Source organism: Micromys minutus (assembly GCF_963924665.1).
Source record: "Micromys minutus genome assembly, chromosome: X".
In the NCBI taxonomy this organism is placed as follows: domain Eukaryota; kingdom Metazoa; phylum Chordata; class Mammalia; order Rodentia; family Muridae; genus Micromys; species Micromys minutus.
The window spans coordinates 23,289,395-23,309,148 of record NC_137970.1 but is presented as its reverse complement, the minus strand read 5'-3'; the positions used below and the strand labels follow the sequence as shown (position 1 = coordinate 23,309,148).

Here is a 19,754-nt window from a genome sequence, read left to right as displayed (position 1 = left end):
AATAAAACTATGTATGTATATATATATATATATATATATATATATATATATATATATATATATATATATATATATATACATAAACATGCCATAAGGGAGACTACAAAAGGAACAAGTGATAATCAAAAGAAAACTCATATGGGTAGTTTGAAGCTTAAGTTTCTATTCACCTTGGGTGGTACAGAACAAGACACCAAATGAAGTCTCTGCCTATCCTTTTAGCTGAGATTCAAAGGTGACTTGAATTGGGAGGCCTTGCTAGGGCTTAACATCCTCAGAGCTATTCTTGCTCAAGCTAAACAAAGTACTAGAATCTTCTGGTGTAAAATGGGATCTGAGAAATGTTAGTGCGTGGTCCCCCACTGGTATCACAAACAAAGTAGATGTTAGGGTGACTGCAAGAATGCTAGAACTATATTAAGTCCCACAGAATATGTCTCAAAGATGTTCCCTGAACAGTTCATGCCAGTATATGTTTAATTTGTAATTGAAATATATTCACCAGTGATCTGAATCACTTGCAACTTTGACAACAAAGGTTACAATTAGCTTTTGTGAATGCATATACAAATTACATATAATCTCTGTATAATGTAAAGATAAAAGTACACGAAGTATAAGCCTTTCTATCTAAAAGACATCACTTTAACAACATCTTTGTGGCTCCATTATAATCTGCTCCAAACATTGGCAATAAGAAAATGAATATTGATTGGTTTTGTTTGCTTGTTCATTGGAAAAACAAAGACTTGATTTTCAATGCAGTCTCCAGAACTTATTAATAGAGAACTCTCAGGATATTATTATACTCTCATGGACTTATCTTATTGTTTGGAACTATGACATACACAGTGGTCAAGCTAGAACACCATGGGTTGCATTCTACTTCTTGATACCTCTCAATCTCTATTTCAATGTATACAAGTAAGTCCTAAGAGCTATACACTGGTTTTCTTTGCACCCAGAGCTCTTCTCTGAGTGAGCCAGTCTTATTCAGACTCCTTTAAGAACTTCTAATGGCTTCCGGCTTCATTCTGTACTTTCATTTTTCACAAAGGATACCCAGAATGAAATTATTAAGTGTTGATGTGCCTTATTTTATAATTACACTTATTTATTTGGCAAGAGCATGCGAGTGTAGTAGCACTCATGTGAGGGTTAGAGGGGAACTTGCAGAAGCCACTTCTCTCTTTCAACCATGTGGTCAGTCTTGACAGCAAAAGCCTTTACCTGATGTACCACCTTTCTGGCTTGAGTTGCCTTACTCAGTTTTATTGCCCAAAACTCTCTTTTGGCTTTTTCCTGCCTGGAATAAATCCCAGACTTCTTTTCATGGTTTAGACCATGGGTCAACACTCTTTTTCTGTAATGAGAATAAATAGTTTAGGCTTTGTGGGCCAGGCAGTCTGTTACATTTTATGGAATGTGTTATTGTAGAGTAGAGGTAACCACCAACAATACAGAAAGGCATGGCCTTGGTTGGATTTCAGGAAAAGTTGATTTACAAACATTGGGCATCTGGTCTTGCTCATTTGCCAACTATGACTCTCAATTGCTCTCTTTCACTTCGTTAGTCCTTGTTTCTTGTCTTTCCAACCATGTTTTCACTTATTGATTAAGGACATCCACACACCTCTTATTTCACTTTACCCAAGCTCCAGCAAACCTCATTTCCCCACTTCCTTCTTGGCCTACTTGCTTTTCCTATTTAAGTTGTAGGCTGCAGCTTAAACAGCACTTTCTCACTGAAGACTTCTCTGACTCTATTATGCCTCTGCCAATACTATCTTCTCCAGTATCTTGGTTTTTACTTCTACAACAAATGCCATAACTTGTAATCATCTATGTATTTTCTTTCATTTTTTTCCAATTAGAATTTGATACTAGTCTATACCACCAATAGAAGAATGGAGCAGATCTATTCTTGTTATTTTACATAAACAGCACCCACCCTGTGCCTGTAACACACTGGTTGTGTAATAAATAGGTATCAAATGAATACATTTTATCTCTTAGCCTTAATCTCTTCATTTTAAAAATGAAAATAATTGTTTTGGTCAAAGATGAACTTCACATACAATAATAGTGTTTGTAATGACCTTGCCTAGTGAATTTATACTATATTTTGCACAATTATCGCCCATGATGTTCACCCAGTAACAAAATCCATGTGCCCATCATTAACCAAGAGATGGTTAAATGTGCTTGCCTTAGAGGGCTGCTACGATGATTAAATACATCAAATACTTAGGGAAGTGCCTGGGGCTCAGATATTTTCATTGTGTTTAGTTCTCTTCTTCATAGATACAGTGTTAATGGAGAGGATACTTTCTTACTAACACCATCCATTCATTTAATTGGCATTTGAGTGGCTGGTGATCCATCACCCCTGTCAGAACTTTAAGGTTGCTCTGTTTGCATATTTATGACGTGAGTTAAAGATCAGAAGAGCAGACGGTTGGTTTGACAGCAATTATCTTTCTTACATTTAAATTAATTTACCCCAAAGTTGTTCCTTTGGAGATTATTGTAAGTGCAAGAGGAATCGTTGCCTCAAAACCAACTCTAGACTTAAGCATAGATGGTCTCCATTGTGAGACTGGTACATTTCTAGAAAATGGAGTAGGATCTGACATTCCTTATGCACCTTTTGTTAATAATAGTGGGAATAGAATACATGTAATGAGCAGAGAGAAAGCACGATGGGGGAGGGGGAAGTTGACATACACTGAACTAGGGTTCCCTAACTCCCAGCACCGAGCACCTAGCTTTACCTCTTTCCAGTAAATATTCTCAGATCACCAAGTTTGAATTACCTAAATGCATGGCATTGGTATGGTAAACCTGCAGGCAAGTCTATAAACCAGTGAGCATCCTAGAAAACACCATCTCTAATGGGCCACTCTTAGATGTCACGCAACGTATTTAGAATTCTCCTGTAGATGCAGTCAATGTTGCCCTTGTGGGACTTTGTGTGACACTGCATCTTTTTTCCCTTCTGACAAAGTTCTTCTTCCTACCTTCCTAATTCAGTTTTCTCATTAGGTCTTTTTATTGGATTTCTTATGGTTTCGAATCCTGGGGTGAACTTCTGGAAGCTTAGCTTGAGACACTGAACCAATGTTTAATGTTTGAATATTAACGCTGCAGTCTATTTTGGGCAGATTTACCACTACACTTTCTATTCCCCTCCTAAGAAATCCCTCTCACTTGCCATGAACAGTCCTCTTGTTCCTGGTCTGTCCTCTCCTCCCTCTCTTCTGACTCCTCCTCTTCCGTTTTTTTCCTGACTCCTCCCCTTCCGCTTCCTCTCCCTTGACCCACCTCCTCTTCCTGTCTCATCATGTATTGCCTTAACATAAATCTACATTGGATTTCTTATTGTTTCAGATCTTGGGGTGAACTTCTGGAAGCTTAGCTTGAGACACTGAACCAATGTTTAATGTTTGGACATTAACGCTGCCTTATATACTGTTATTTCCATCCCACCTTACAATTTGGGTAAAAAATTTCTGAAAATTGTACATCACCTGATACATATTTTCATAGACGTACTTAAACCTAATCTTAGAAATTCTTAACTTAAATCATTCAATAAATCTGAACTAGAAAGAGAAGATGAAGAAATAAATAAGAAATTACTAAATTAAAGGTGTAATCTCCCATGTCAGGGCCACACTGGGAACATCTTCCCTATATCAAAACATATTGAAATAAACATCATCACTAGGATCATTCTATTCAAAAGATGACTGGGAATGTTCTTTTAAACCAAAGATATGCCAATCTGCATTAGGCTTACATAAAGATTTCTCTGAGCAAAGAGGTAATTATGGCTTGACAGATGCCTAGAATAGCCTTGATTCTATGTTTCTTTTTCAATCTAGAGGTGGGCAGATAACACCTTGGTGCTTCTCAAATTAATAGCTTATAAAAGTTAGAAAAAAAGTTAATGGGTTCTAATGTTTAGAGTATATAAGCCCTGCAAGTAACTTTTTAGTCTTTCTCACAAAGGTATCAAACCCTTGGCCCATGGGCTCCATGCAGTTTAGGAGAGCTATGATCACAGCCCCACACAAAATCATAATCTGATTTAAGACCTTATGATTCTTCTTGTGGTTTGTTTTTTTATGTAACTCCATTGTACAGTTCTAAAGCGTGAACTTTGTAAATGACAACATTTTGTCACAGTGTCACAAGCCTACCCAGCTTGCAAGTTTTAACAAATTAAATGTCTAAATTTCTCCTTTAACTCTAATAGGTAGAATATTCTTTTGTTCACAGTGATTTTGAGTTCATCCTCCCTCTCCCTCCCCAATGGGATCTTGGACACCGGGATTGTAATTTCTGATCTTGGGATGAGAATCTACAAGATTTGCTTAAGACACTAATACATGTTTAATGATAGAAAGTGAACAGTCTCCTTGTAACCATCCCACTAGTGCATTTCGGGTATGATTTTCTGGAAAATATATATCAACTGACAGAGATTTTTATACACTTCTTTAAACCTAATCATGGAAATGTTTCATGCCATTCAATAACTCTGAACTATTTAGTGGAGGCATAGAACTAGCATAGTGTTTCCCAGACTTTCTGAATGCTATGACCCTTTAGTTTAGTTTCTCATGTTGTGGTGACCCTATGACCATAAATTACTTCGTTGTTACTTCATAACTGTAATTTTGCAACTACTATTAATTGAAAATCTGTGGTTTTTGATGGTCTTAGGTGAGTCCTGTGATAGCAGTGGGGGTAGGGGGTTGCAACCCAAATGAACCACTGCTCAAAGAAAATGCCCCACTACTCTGAGTACTCCATTCCCAGGTGGAAGTTAAAGAAGAATCTGTGAATTTAGTATTATGAGCAGGCAAACCATGTTCACTACTGAAATCTATTAATTATGGAAGACTTTATACCTTGAAAAATAATACCAGCAGAGACTACAAGCAGGGCAAATATTTCCCATGCTTCTTTACAGACAATTCACATTGCAGGAAGTCAAGTACAAAAAATGGTTAATTATTGTCTGATGTTCAAAGGAGCCAAAAAAAAGTCAACAACAAATAAAATGTAAATAATCATATGCATCACAAAATGTGGGCTGCTGTTCACTCTCAAGGGGAAGGAAAGGTTTGTCTCTTTCAGCATAGCTGAGTTCTGTTTCTCCGTAATGGATGATTAACATGTTCTATGTTTGTAAGAATTACCATTTGCTTAGATTGTCTTCTAGATTATTAATTACACTAAATAAAGTTTTAAATTACCGTAAGAGATATTTCATAATCATAAATAATTCTTCAAGGAATTCTTTTTTTTTTTTTTTGACAAAATCTATAGCCATCACAGGATCATGGGAAGTTGATAGAACAGTTTTTTTTGGATATCTGGACTTCTCCTTTTAAAGGAGAGAAGGTAACTAAAACAGCAAAGTAAAATCCAGGAATACCAGTCAAATGAGTTCCCAAGATATTCCCATGAATTGATGAATAAAGACCATGAACACTTTGTAGAAGGAAATTGAGGGAGAGGGCGTTGGGCTTGTAGTGTATCACAAACCAGAAAGCTTCTGGTACTGCTCATCAGTCCTTGTAAGAAGCAGAGGATTCTCAGGATGGAAACCAACCAGAGAACAAGCTGCAGATACCCAGAATAAGAGCTGCTGAATAAAAGTGGGGGGAACCAGGCACACATTTACCTAGGCAACCATGACTAATGCTATATAGGAGACAGGAGATATCTGCATCAGCTTGATTCCAACAGATGTGGGCATAATCCATCTACCCATAAGTGGGGAGAAAGAAATGTTTGTGAAGCACAGAGTGGGAAACTGCTTGGCTTGTATATATTAATGTCAACTGAGAATTGAACGAAACTGGTCCAATAGTTCAGGAATAGAGGAAAAAACTAAGAAAAGGTTACTGAGCTAAGTTCAGCAATGTGTATAATATGAAACTAATAAGAAACCACTTTGGAGAAAGTATTAGATAGGGAAGGGTCAGCTAAATTCTTATATAAATGCATTTGTTAAATGACAACCATAAGAATAAAAATGTGCCTCATTGAAAATTTTAGAAGTTATACATGTGCCTTATTTGGGGATTCTATTGCTGTGAACAGACACCATGATCATGACAACTCTTATAAAGAAAAAATATTTAATTGGGACTAACTTACAGTTGCAGATGTTTATTTATTCCATTATCATCATGATGGGAAGCATGGCAGCATGCAGGTAGACATTATGCTGGATAAAAAGTTGAGAGGTCTACATTTTGATTTGAAGGCATCCAGGAGACTATGTACTTCACTGAGTGTAGCTATATATTCAAATCTCACCTCCACAAGGACACATTTTCTCCAACAAGGCCACCCCTTCTCCAATAAGGGCACACCTACTAATCGTGCCACTCCCTATGTGACAAGCATTCAAACACATGAGTCCGGCAGGAGGTCATCATTTCTATTTAAACCACCACAACATGCATGTATACTAGCTATTATCATTTTACTTTTTCTTTATGTGCATCCATGCACGTGCATGTGTGTGTGTGTGTGTGTGTGTGTGTGTGTGTGTGTGTGTGTGTGCTAACATAATGTAGTGGATGTTAAGTGGATGTTAAACATATAGTTCAGTAGAAAATGGCATGAATAAACACTTATCTAGTATACTGCTCTTTCTAAGAGCAGAATGGGATTAAATCATATATATTCATTTAAGTAATGATAGCTGGAGCTGAGGTATAGATCAGTGGTACAGCCTCTAGCTCAAAAACATAAAGCCATGAGTTCAATAGCTATTAACTTAAAGCTAAACAAACCAAAGACCACAGGGGAGAAAGGTGAACAGGAGTACGATTTGAGCCTCTTTGACTATCTATGTCCTAGAGTAAATTTTCTGAGTCACATAAATGTTATACATAATCTTAAGTTTCAGTTAAATTTTAAAAAACACTTCTCAAATATTTCATGCCAAATGAAATGAAGAACATCCATACCCAGTTGGTTGGAATCGTTATAGTTACACATAATTTTAGAAACAAAATTAAATTAAAAAGCTCTCCCTAGGAATTACATGTGAGACAAAATAATTAAATCCGTTAATCCAGTTATTGGCAGAATGACATAAAATGGTCCTCTCCCAAGTGAATGTGTAACAGTCACGTGATACCCTGAGAGCATATGCCATGGAGAGACATTGAACCACAGTTTAAGAAACTGCTTGTTATTTTTCTTTTTCTTTTTGGTGTATGTGTGTGTGTGTGTGTGTGTGTGTGTGTGTGTGTGTTACACATCCATATGTGTTTGTCCACATATGTGTGGATACATGCATATATATGTATATATAAATGCATGTGCATATGTCTTTGCCTGTATTTTTAAGCCCAAGGTTGATATTGGGACTCTTCCTGATTGATATTTTGCACCCTATTCACCGAGGTAGGTAGGGTCTGTTAATCGAACTCAGGGCTTGCTGACAGCTGAGCATCCATATGCAGTATTTGATATTTCTATGTGTTCTATGGATCTGAACACTAGCTCATAGGTTTGCACGGCAGGTGTTTTAACCAAAGAGGCATGCCCCAGTCCCATAACTAGCTAATAAAAGTATTTTACATGTATTCTGTAATCAAGCTATTTTCAGTACTGTTGATGCTCAGAGGCTGCAGTGTGTGTGTGTGTGTGTGTGTGTGTGTGTGTGTGTGTGACACATGATGGAATCAAACAATAATGAAGTTTTCACTGAAAATTGGGATTTACAATTTGAGAAAAAGCTAAATAAAGATTTAGGGCTGAGCTGTATCTGAGTTGTCAGAGTACTTTCCTAGCATGCATAGGATCTGTATTCCACATTTAGCAACCACATGGAGATGGAGGCAGGGCTTTCCCTCCCTCAGTTTTTCCAAGATCCTTACACTTAACTGTTGAACCATCTCTCCATCTATCTAGAAACTTGTTGCACTAAATTTGAACTGTCTACATCTATGTGGGCTCCAGATGTATCAAACAGCATTCATACATCTTTTTAGTTGTTCTCTTATCAACAAGAATGCTGGCATTCATATCACTAAATGGTATTTTTCATTAATGAGAATAAGGGATCCTTGGAAAATTTACTGTTTTCAGACATAAAGCAGCAAGAATAGAAGTAGATCCTTGTTAGACTAAGAAAAACTATTGGGGTAAATTGAAATGAAAAGAGCCAGATTGAGTAGATGTCTACTTAACTGAAAATTGGCAAGTTGAACCCCTATAGCCACCTCCACATAGAAGTGCATCAAATTCTTGCAAGGCTCCGTTCTGGAGAGGGGTGGTTTTTGTCCCTGCTGTTGCTCCAACATATGAGGCACCAGTTTCCTTGCACTTCAAACTGACATTAGCAGTCCTGTGCCTCCTAGACCTTCCATCTTAGCCTGAGGCTGCAATATGGGCCTACCTACCTTGTAGGCTTCTGTCTTTTTCCTTTGTATCAGGCTACAGACTTCTTTTGTTTGGTAACCCGCAGAGAGCCATGCCATTTTATACTTGTATGATCACAGGCGCCAGGTCTACTGTTTCCAATTCTTTGGAGAACCCTACTATTTTCATCTAGCATATTCCACCACAAAGTGGCCTCAAAATAAAAATTATTTAAATGTGAAGGTCCCAGTATTGCACTACTAAATGTTCTGAAGTGAATGGATTGATTAAGAAATATGAAGTTGGTAGAACATAATTCTTGAGTTTTTGAGTAATGGTAATATTACTTAGAGAGTGATTACCTGGGGACAGAAGGGTGAGACCAACATAAGCAGAGGGGGATGGGGAATTTAAGGTAGCCACTAGAAAATCCCAGATGCCAGGAAAGCAAGAGGCTCCCAGGATCCAACTGGGATAACATTAGCTACAATGTTAAACAAAGGAGAGAGAGAATCTGTAGAGACAACATCTAGAAGTTAGGCACAGTTTCTGGTTGAGGGATGGGGCCACCCACCCATCTCAAATATACTAACACAGAATTATTCCTGTCTAAAGGAAATGCAGGAACATAGAATGGAGCAGCGATGGAAGGAAAGGCCATCCAGAGATTGCCCCACCTAGAGATTCATCCCATCTGCAGAGTCCAAACCCAGATACTATTGCTGATGCCAAGAAGTGCTTGCTGACAGCAGTCTGGCTTTCCTCTGACAGGCTCTGCCAAAGCCTGACCAACACAGATGCTGCTCACAGTCAAACATCAGACTGAGCACAGGGACCCCAATGAAGTAGTCAAAGAAAGGACTGAAGGATTTGAAGGGCTTTACAACCCCATAGGAAAAACAATATCAACCAACCAGACTCCCCAAAGCTCCCAGGGACTATGCCACCAACCATGGTTGGACCAATGGCTCTAGCTGCTTATGTAGCAGAGAATTACCTTATCTGGCATCAGTGAGAGGAGAGTCCCTTGGTCACGTGGAAACCTGATGCCCCAGTGTATGGGAATTCTAAGACAGTGAGGTGGGTGGTGAGTGGGTGGGTGAGTGGGTGAGCCCCCTCATAGAAGAGTGGGTGAAAGTGAATGAGATAAGGGGTTTGTGGAGGGGAAACTGGGAAGGGAGATAACATTGGAAATGTAAATAAATAAAATAACCAATAAAAATATCAGAAAAGAAATTAATTGAATGAAGATTAAAAGAATACACAAAAATTAAATAAGATGGAAAATGAAAGATTCCTAAGAAATTCAACACTTTCCATCCATTTTTGCATATGCCTGACCAGATCTACCTTTCATCCTTTCGAGTTGGCTGGTCAATAAATGGCATATGTGTATTAAGGAATCTTTAATTGTATTTCCATTACTTCAGACTGACAGGCTGACTAATCACAGCTACATTACTTTAGGTATTACTGCACATTTGAGAACCCAAAGAGAGGGGCCGTGTGGAGGAAATTATAGGGAAAGTCTACTTTAGGGGCTTCTCATGTATTGTGTTGCTTTGTCAAATAATAGAAACTCATAGCTCACTGTGCTTAAGAAACATAATACAGGCAGGAAATTAAAGAGGATAAGAAATGTGCCTTTTATAAAATGAATCTCTCTCTCTCTCTCTCTCTCTCTCTCTCTCTCTCTCTCTCTCTCTCTCACACACACACACACACACACATACACACAGAGTGAGTGGGGGGGAGGGAGGGAGAGTGCACATTTTTAGAAGCTTTCCATAAATTGTGCATTTTCTTTTAAGTCTCAAGAGAGGTTTCCTTGGTTTCCTTTGTTATGATGTTAGGTTACATGGATTAAGCTCTCCAGATACCCTGAAGTGCTCTACTGGAAAGAACATTCCAAATGTTATTTCTGGAATTCAAAGTGAACTGATACTGTTGATTATACTCAATGAAGAACAATCTGTTCCACCTTCAATATCCCTGATTTTACATTAAATATAAATGAAAACACCCTGGGGTAGAGTTTCGGAATGTGATGAAAATTGAGCTTTGACATGATTCTTTTCAAAATCCAAGAGTTTTCAGGCCACAAAGAAATCCCATCTATTAGATGCAGAGGTGGAGACTGTTCTGTTCACAAAAATATAAATAGAACAGCAACAATGTGCTAAAAAGGAAAGATAGATTCTAACACTGGTAAGTTCTTCCATGGATGAAGAATTTCAAAAATTTTTATCATATGTATGCTTCACTATTTGACACAGAAGTGGCAACAAAACTGCCCCTTAGTTGTTTTATGTTTGAAATAAGATCAAACTATAGTAGAATTTAAAAAAGAGACATAAAAGGCAAAGATGACACTACTCAAGTGAAATCTTATTGGGAATAATTATGTATCATAGTTGCTTCTATCAATTGTTAAGATGTACAATTTTCATATGTTTCTGTCTCACAAATCACTGCATGAAGGAAATAATTATATGAACTATCTTTTATGTTGCTATCAAATGGCTTATTAACTGCTTTTAAGTATGAGCAATATAGTGGTATATGACTTGGTGCAGTTGTAAAGGACAGATTTAAAATATGTAGATGGATGACAAGTAAAAGTGTTGAAACACAAATGAAATCATATCTAAAATAACAGCCATTTGTTAGATATAATCTTATACAGTTGTAGATGGCATTAGAATGTATTCAGAGCACAATGGACTAATGGTAGACTTTATTTTCTCCATGTTGTATGTTCTATTTAACACCAAACCCAAATCATATAAAATATATAGAATATTTACTTCATTATCTATTTAGTCCAGTTATCATATTCCATTTCTTGTTTGCTTTTTTATATTTTTATGTGTTTGCAGATGTATGTGTCCAGGCTCATGTGTAGGTGTACACAGGCACACAAATGTGGATGCATATGAAAATCTGAGGTTGATGTCAGAGATCACTTTTCACTCTTTACTGATTGAAGCAAGTTCTCAGAATCAAACTCAGAACTCACTGATACTGCTTTGAGGCTCCTGTCTCTGTCTTTGGAGGTGAGGATTGTATGTGAGCTACTTTACAACTTAGTACTTTAAGTGTTTTGCTGATCCAAATTCTGATTTTCATGCTTATATGGAAAGTGCTTTAATCTTTAAGAAATTTCCCAGTCCCCATGTCCCTTAGTTTTCACTAGACTGAGTTCTATTTTTTGAAGCTTTTCCCCTCATGACTAGGTCATTAGAAATTTGCTTCCTCTCACATTCAGAATGGGTTGTTTAGTGCAACTCCTTATGCTGTGGGGACCCACAACCATAAATTATTATTGTTGATACTTTGTAACTGTAATTTTCCCAAGATTATAAGTTGTAATATAAATATTTGTGTTTTCTGAGGGTTGTAGGTGATCCCTATGAAAGGCTTATTCAAACTTCTCCAAAAGGGGCTGTGACCCACAGGCTGAGAACTACTGGGCTAGTAGCTAATCTCAACCTCTTACTGGTACAGTCACTGAAAGTCACCTTTATGAGCTAGCTACCTCTGGAGAGAAAGCTCAGTTCTTTCCTATACCTGCACCACTGTTATCTCTCTACACAGGTCCTCTCACCCAAAGTGCCATATGCATATGGATATGTCTTACCTCATGACCTTATCAAGTATTTTCACCTGTCCTTGAAATATTTCTAGAACTTCTTAATATAATATGGAGTTTTATACATCGCTTTTCTAATGCTGTTCCCTCAACTGTAAAGGAAGCCAATTACTCCCACTCAGAGATACGCAAAGACCAGGTCTATGTAGCCCAGAGGAGAGCTTAATAATTGATAGTTGCTTATTTTCCAGGTCCCCTCTCTCTTTCTCCTTGTCATCCCTAAATTCACTTTGAGTACTTCCTTAAGCAGCATTTGCTTACAGGAAAAAAAAAACAAAAAAACAAAAAAAAAAAAAAAAAAAAAAAAACAAAGCAAAGGAGTAGCTTGAGACCACAAAAATCTCTTTGTACCTCTTACTTGTTCAAAGAACTCTTTTCTGCCGGATCCTGCAGATATAGAAGCTAATACATGCTAGAGAGCTCATCATCACTAAAACACACATCTTTCCATTTAGTTTATAAACCAATTTGGTAGTCTCTGCTATCACACCATCTCAGTTCCCATTAGGAAAAGAGCAGATCTCAATTATTGCAACCTCCTGCTCTCTACCCAATTGTGTGGGTACTAGGACAGAACTTGTCTTAGTATCTCTTCTCTCTCTCATCAACCATATCTTCAATATGTTCAATCTTAGAACACTCTTACCCAATAAGAAACTATGTCCCTTTGGGTGAGATGCTTTTTAAATCAATCACAGTATGTTTGAAATGGAAAGTTTTAATACCATCTGTAGTAGTTTATATCATCTGTAGTAGTTCTCAATGAAGTAAGGAAAAATCCTATTGGTGAAGAGTAACACCAACACTAAGCAAAAGAGTTCATAGACTTTCAATTGTTTTCCAAGGAAGGATATATGTGTACAAAGAAGAATGATCATAGATAATTCATATCTAGAATATTAAAAAATCTAACCATCAGAAAAATCAAACAATCCAATCAATTATCAGGATAACGTAAACAGACAGTTCTCAAAAGATGAAATACAAATGACCAACAAACAAAAAATGGTCAGCCTAAATACTGATTATAGAAATGAAAATTAAAGCTATGCCAATATTTTATCTCACCCCCATCAGAATGGTAGTTATAAAGTAAAAAAATCTTAACAACAAATGCTGGTGAAGATGTGGTAAAAGACGGAACTTTGTACTTGCTGATAGAAATGCAGACTTTAAAGCTAGTATAAAGGTCAGGAATGGAAGCCTACCCAAAAAATAATAATACCAGATGTACCACATGACACAATTTTAAAACTCCTGGGTGTTTATCCAAAGGACTCTAAATCAACATATCACAAACATATTTGCACATCAGTGGTAATTGTAGAGCCACTCACCATAGCTACCACTCATACTATATAGCTCCCTAGGTTGGGAGCAACCTAGGTATGGAATGACAGAAGAATGGAGAAATAAATGTGGTTTATATGTACAACAAACTATTTTTCACCCATCAAATATAAAATAATGTCTCTTTCAGGAAAATCCATGCAATGGGAGATCATCATCTTAGGCAAATTAAGCCAGTTTTAGGAAGACAAATATATATTCTCTTTCATTTGAGGTTCTAAAATGTTATATAAGTACACCAAATCATCTATAATTACTTGACATGAAAGTTGAAGTGCAATTATCTAGGGAAACAAAGGGACTGATGGTATGAAAAAGGAAGGGGAGGGAGGCATGGAAGGAATACAGTGTTTTGTGTCTCATGATTTTATACAATGAAGCATTTGGCAGTATATAATGAATATTCATATCTTTACAAACAAAAATAAATAAATGGTATCATATAAAATGCCTATAATCTCTCCTTCCAATTGGGTGGAACATAAGACTCCAAATCTATTCTGTGTAGAAAAAAAAAAAAAAACTTCTCAGGAAATTCCTAGTAAAGAACTGGAATCTTCTCTAACGTAGAGGCAAGAATCTCCTTGGACATAATGACATCACTGCATGACAAGAAGTGGATGCAGGGAAATTGTAGAGCTTGGATAATGATACAGATAGGAGAGGAGAAAAAATGCTTATCTGTACATTGATGCTAATGATACTAAGGCATAAATATAATCCCCTAAAAGTCCTTGCAAAAGAGATAAGAAATTGTTCTGCTTTCTAAAAACTGAATTTAATTCAAAATTAGAGTTCAGTAGGCATACACATAATTCCTGTGCATGTGATTTGACACAGAATTAGGACAGCATAGGAGCAGTTTAATTTAAGAATCATGATTTAAACAACTTACTGAACATTTCATTTAACGAATGGAGCCTATGGTGACATGAGGAGGTTGAGAACAATGAAGTTAATAAAAGTGAGGCAGATGGAGATCATGCTGTGAATGACACTGATGAAGTAATGGAGAGCTTTGGAACATATGTTATGTCAAGGATAAAATCAATGCAGCCAAAACCATGAAACAAACAATGGGCCTGCTTTGGGTACAATGGCTGAAAAGTGGATCAATTAACTGTGATTTGATTCCAAAGACAAATTGCAGTCATCTTTCTAAAGGTGAATGGTTTTAAACTGATTTGGAGGTGTTCTTTCTGCAAACATTTCATTCTGTCCAATTTGGAGCTGAGCATCAGAATAGGTACAAAGGCAAACATACATGATTAAAACAGAATCAGAATAGATTCTATTTTATTCTATGTACTTGGAAAACCTGATCTCCAACCTCAGTGGATATTTAGGTGCTATGTGTAGCTTCCTGAGCAGATAGAGTTTGCTGGCTTCTGACCAATTAAAAGGGAAGAAAAGTTCTGTCCACTCCTTCAAGTAACCCTTTCCACGTCTCTTCATACTTTCTTTTCCAACTGTCATTTGACAGGACCAATTGGGAGCTTTGTGTTAAAGCTACAAGATGTGTAGGGTTTTGGTCATGGTCCCGTATGTGTTTCATTGAAGGAGAGATATCCATGTACTAAGACAACCTGTGACAGTGTTCCATGCACAATGTTCTTTTTTTCAACTATAACTGAATCTTTGCCTTTTTTTTTGCATTTGCAGCTACAGTATCACCCCTATAATGGTTCTTGTCATTAGGAATCACACAGAGTAATGACAAAGCTTACAAGTAATGGCAGGTGTATTACAGACTATAATTACAGTGTATTGACCTCTCAATGGGTAAAGATATTTCCCAGGATCAACCACGGAAAACCACCACAAATGTCTGTACTTAGTATCTACCTGTTTGCTTGCTGTTTCTTCTGTTTGTCTACTTTCTATAAAAAGATTTTGGGTAAAACTTGTTTTATCTTTATTATTATTCAAGCAGGATGTCTCTACTGAATTGTTTCTTCATCTGTATCCTTTGCATTCTTCATCTCTGCGTTCTGTAAGTTTCAATGAAGTGAATCAACAAGACATGGGGACCAAAACTAGCTCTTTTCATATCTTCTTAATTTTTGTATTGATAAGTACATTTATTTTTTCATTTTGTATATGTTAAATTAAAATAGAATTCTACCACTCTCCATTTTCTCCTTCTTCTCTCCAGCTTCTCAAGTAGTCCCTGAACCTTTTCCATATCCACCCACTACTTTCAAGTTGATAGCCTTTCCTTGAGTATTCTCTTTGTCTCTGTCTGTCTGTCTGTCTCTCTCATTCTCTCTCTCTCTATCTCTGTTTATGTCTCTCTCAAACACAAACACACACAGCTGGGTCTTCAAATGCATAAGTAGAACCTACTGAATCTATTTTTATTGTTGAGTATATATGGATTCATGTCTGACCACTTTGTATTGGATCATCAAGAATGGGTATCAGTCTCATGAGAGGCTAATCTCCCTCTCCTACTAGTCACTAATTTCCTGTCATTTTGATCAAGAGGTGGGAGCCTATGAAAATTTCCCGTTTTTATGTTAGCATGTAGATTTGTTTTTCTATTTGTTTATTTGGGGTTTTTTGATAATTTTATTTACATTTCAAATCTAATCCCCTTTCCCGGTTTCCCCTCCAAAAATCCCCTAATTCATCTCTCTTCCTCTGATTCTATGAGGGTGCTCCCCCCACACCTCCTACCTGTTGCCTCCCCACCCTGGCAATCCTCTACATTGGGGTATCAAGCTTTGATAGGACCAAGGGCCTCTCTTCTCACTGATGCCTAACAAGGCTCTCCTCAGCTACATATGCAGCTGAAGCAATGGATCCTTCCATGTGTTTGGGTGGTGGATTAGTCCCTGGGAGCTCTGAGAGTTCTGATTGCTTGATATTGCTGTTCATCTTATGGGGTTGCAAACCCCTTCAGTTCCTTCAGTCCTTCCTTTAACTCATCCACTGGAGACCTCATTCTCAGATCAAGGGTTTCTTGGGAGTATCCACCTCAGTATTTGTCAGGCTCTGGCAGAGCCTCTCAAGAGACAGCTGTGTCATGCTCCTGTCAGCATGCACTTGTTGGCATCCACAATATTGTCTGGGTTTGGTGACAGTATATGTGATGGATCCCTGCAGTCTCTGGATGGTCCTTGCTTCAGTCCACACTTTGTATCCATATATCCTCCTGTGTGTATTTTGTTCGCTCTTCCAAAAAGAACTGAAGCATCTGCACTTTGGCCTTTCCTCTTCTTGAGCTTCACATGGTCTGTGAAGTATATCTTGGGTATTCTGAGCATTTGGGTTAATATCCACTTCAGTGACTGAATACCAGTGTGGTTTTTGTGGTTGGGTTACCTCACTCATGATGGTATTTCCTAGAACCATCCATTTGCCTGGGAATTTCATGAAGTCATTGTTTTAATAGCTGAGTAATACTCCATTGTGTAAATGTACCACATTTTCTGTATCCATTATTCTGTTGAAAACATCTGGGTTCTGTCCAGCTTCTGGTTATTATAAACAAGCCTACTATGAACATAGAGGAGCATGTGATTTTGTTACACTTTGCAGCATCTTTAGGGTATGTGCCCAGGAGTACTGTAGCTACGTTTTCAGGTAGTACTAAGTCCAATTTTCTGAGGAACCTCCAGACTTATTTCCAGATTGGTTTTACCTGTTTGCAATCCCATCAACAAAGGAGAAGTTTTCCTCTTTCTCTACATCTTCACCAGCATCTGCTGTCCTTTGAGGTTTTGATCTTAGCCATTCTGACTAGTGTGAGGTAGAATCTCAGTGTGGTTTTGATTTGCATTTCCCTGATGACTAAGGATGTTGAACATTTCTTTAGGTGCTTCTCAGCCATTCCATATTCCTCAGGTGAGATTTCTTTATTGAGCCCTGTTCCCAACTTTCAATGGAGTTATTTGATTCTCTGAAGTCTAACATCTTGAGTTCTTTCTATTAATATTAGATATTAGTTCTCTATTGGATGTAGGATTGGTAAAGATCATTGTCAAACTGTTGGATCCCATTTTGTCATATTGACAGTGTCCATTACTTAACAGAAGCTTTGCAATTTTATGAGGTTGCATTTTTTCAGTTGTTAATCTTAGAGCATAAACCATTGGTGTTCTATTCAGGAAATTTTCACCAGTGCCAAGTGTTGGAGGCTCTTCTACAATTTTTCTTCCATTACTTTGAGTATATCTGGTTTTATGTGCAGGTCCTTGATGAACTTGGACTTGAGCTTTTTACAAAGAAATAAGAATGGATCGATTTGCATTCTTCTATGTACTGCCCTCCAGTTGGATCAGCACCATTTGCTGAAAATGCTGTCTTTTTTCCACTGGATGGTTTTAGCTCCTTTGTCAAAGATCAAGCGACCATAGGTGTATGAGTTGATTTATGGTCTTTAATTCTATTCCATTGATCTACCTGCCTGTCTCTGTTCCAGTTTCATACAGGTTTTATCACAAATGGTCTGTAGTACAGCTTGAGGTTAGGGGTGGTGATTTCCCCAGAAGTTCTTTTATTGTTGAGGAGAGTTTTCATGATCCTGGGTTTTTGGTTATTCCAAATGATTTTTGCAAATTACTCTTTCTATCTCCAAGAAGAATTGAGTTGGAATTTCAATGGGGATTGCATTGAATCCCTAGATTGTTTTCAGCAAGATTGCCATTTTTAATATATCCTGCCAATCCACGAGCATGGGAAATCTTTCCATCTTCTGAGATCGTTGATATTTTTTTAATTCAGAGAATTAAAGTTTTTGTCATACAGATCTTTCACTTGCTTGGTTAGAGTCACACCAATGTATTTTATATTGTTTGTGACTACTGCGAAGGGTGTCATTTTCTTAAATTCTTTCTTAGCCTGTTTATCCTTTGAGTAGAGGAAGGCTACTGATCTGTTTGAGTTAATTTCATAGCCAGCCACTTCTCTGAAGTCGTTTATCATCTGTAGAAATTCTCTGGTAGGAATTTGATATTTTGACTTTTTCCTTTCCAATTTGTATCTCTTTGACCTTCTTTTGTTGTTTAATTGTTCTGGGTAGGACTTCCAGCACTATATTGAATAGGTAGAGAAAGAATGGGCAGCCATGTCTAGTCCCTGATTTTAGTAGGATCAAGTTTCTCTCCATTTAGTTTAATGTTGGCTACTGGTTTCCTGTATATTGATTTTACTATGTTTCAGTATGGGTCTTGAATTTTACCCTGAAAGTGGTTTGAATTTGGTCAAGTGCTTTCTCAGCATCTAATGAGATGATCAAGTGCTGCTTTTTTTTCTCTCTCTCTCTCTTTTTGTTAGATACTCTGTATTTATATTTGAGATGTTATCCCTTTACCCTGCCCCGCTCCCATCCCCCCTCCAGTTGTCTCCATAGGGTGCACTCCCTTCTGATCTCCCTCTCCACCCCACTGACTTGTCATTCCCTACATTGGGAAAAAGTGCCCTTTCTGGAACAAAAGCCTTTTCTCAAAATTTGTGCCAGACACTGCTGTCTTCAGCTATGAAATGCAACTGGATCAATTGGTCTCTTAAAGTGCACACATAGGTTGGTGTTTTACTCCATTGGAGTTTTGGAGGGTTTGGTTGGTTGATAATGTTGCTATCTTCCTATGAGGTTTCAACCACTTTCAGCTCCTTAGGTCCTTTCTTTAGCAACCTCATTGCAATCCCCAAGTTAAAACCAATGGTTAGCTGCAAACATGTTCAGCTGTATCTATATGACTCTAGCATAGTCCCTGAGGGGGCATATCTTTCTGGTTCCTATCAGCAAGTACTTTTTGGGATCAGCTATAGATCTGGTGACTGCATATGTGGTGGATCCCCAGGTGAGGGGACTTCTGAGTGGTCTTTTCTTCAATCCCTGCTCCTCTATTTGACCTTCCATTTCCTCCCATGAGAGTTTTGTTCTCTTTTCTAAGAAGGACGGAGGCATCCCCATTTTGGCCTTCCTCCGTTTTGAGCTTCATAATGTCTGTGAATTGTTTCTTGGTTATTGGGTATTCAGAGCTCTCTGGGGCTAGTATCTGCTTATCAGTGAGTGCATACCATGTGTGTTCTTTTGTGACTGGGTTACCTCACTCAGTATGATAGTCTCTATTTCCACCCATTTGCCTAGGAATTTCATGAAGTCATTGTTTCTAATAGCTGAGTAGTAAGTACTCCATTGTGTAAATGTACCACTATGTGTTGCTTTTCCTTGAGTTTTTTTCTATAGTGGAGTAGGTTGATAGATTTCTGTATATTGAACCATCCCTGCATTCCTGGAATGAAGCCTACTTGATCATGATGGATGTTCATTTTGATGTGTTCTTGGATCCGGTTTGTCAGAATTTTATTCAGTATTTTTGAATCAGTATTCATAAGAGAAATT

At 37.5% G+C, this 19,754-nt stretch overlaps 1 protein-coding gene across 3 annotated transcripts in view; it reads right to left on the bottom strand.

Annotated features, from left to right (window-relative positions):
* The window catches only part of FRMPD4 (FERM and PDZ domain containing 4), a gene marked incomplete at both ends in the record, with an annotated part of 949,207 nt that overhangs the window by 83,408 nt on the left and 846,045 nt on the right, over nt 1-19,754 (bottom strand). The gene's annotated exons all lie outside the window — the stretch shown is intronic.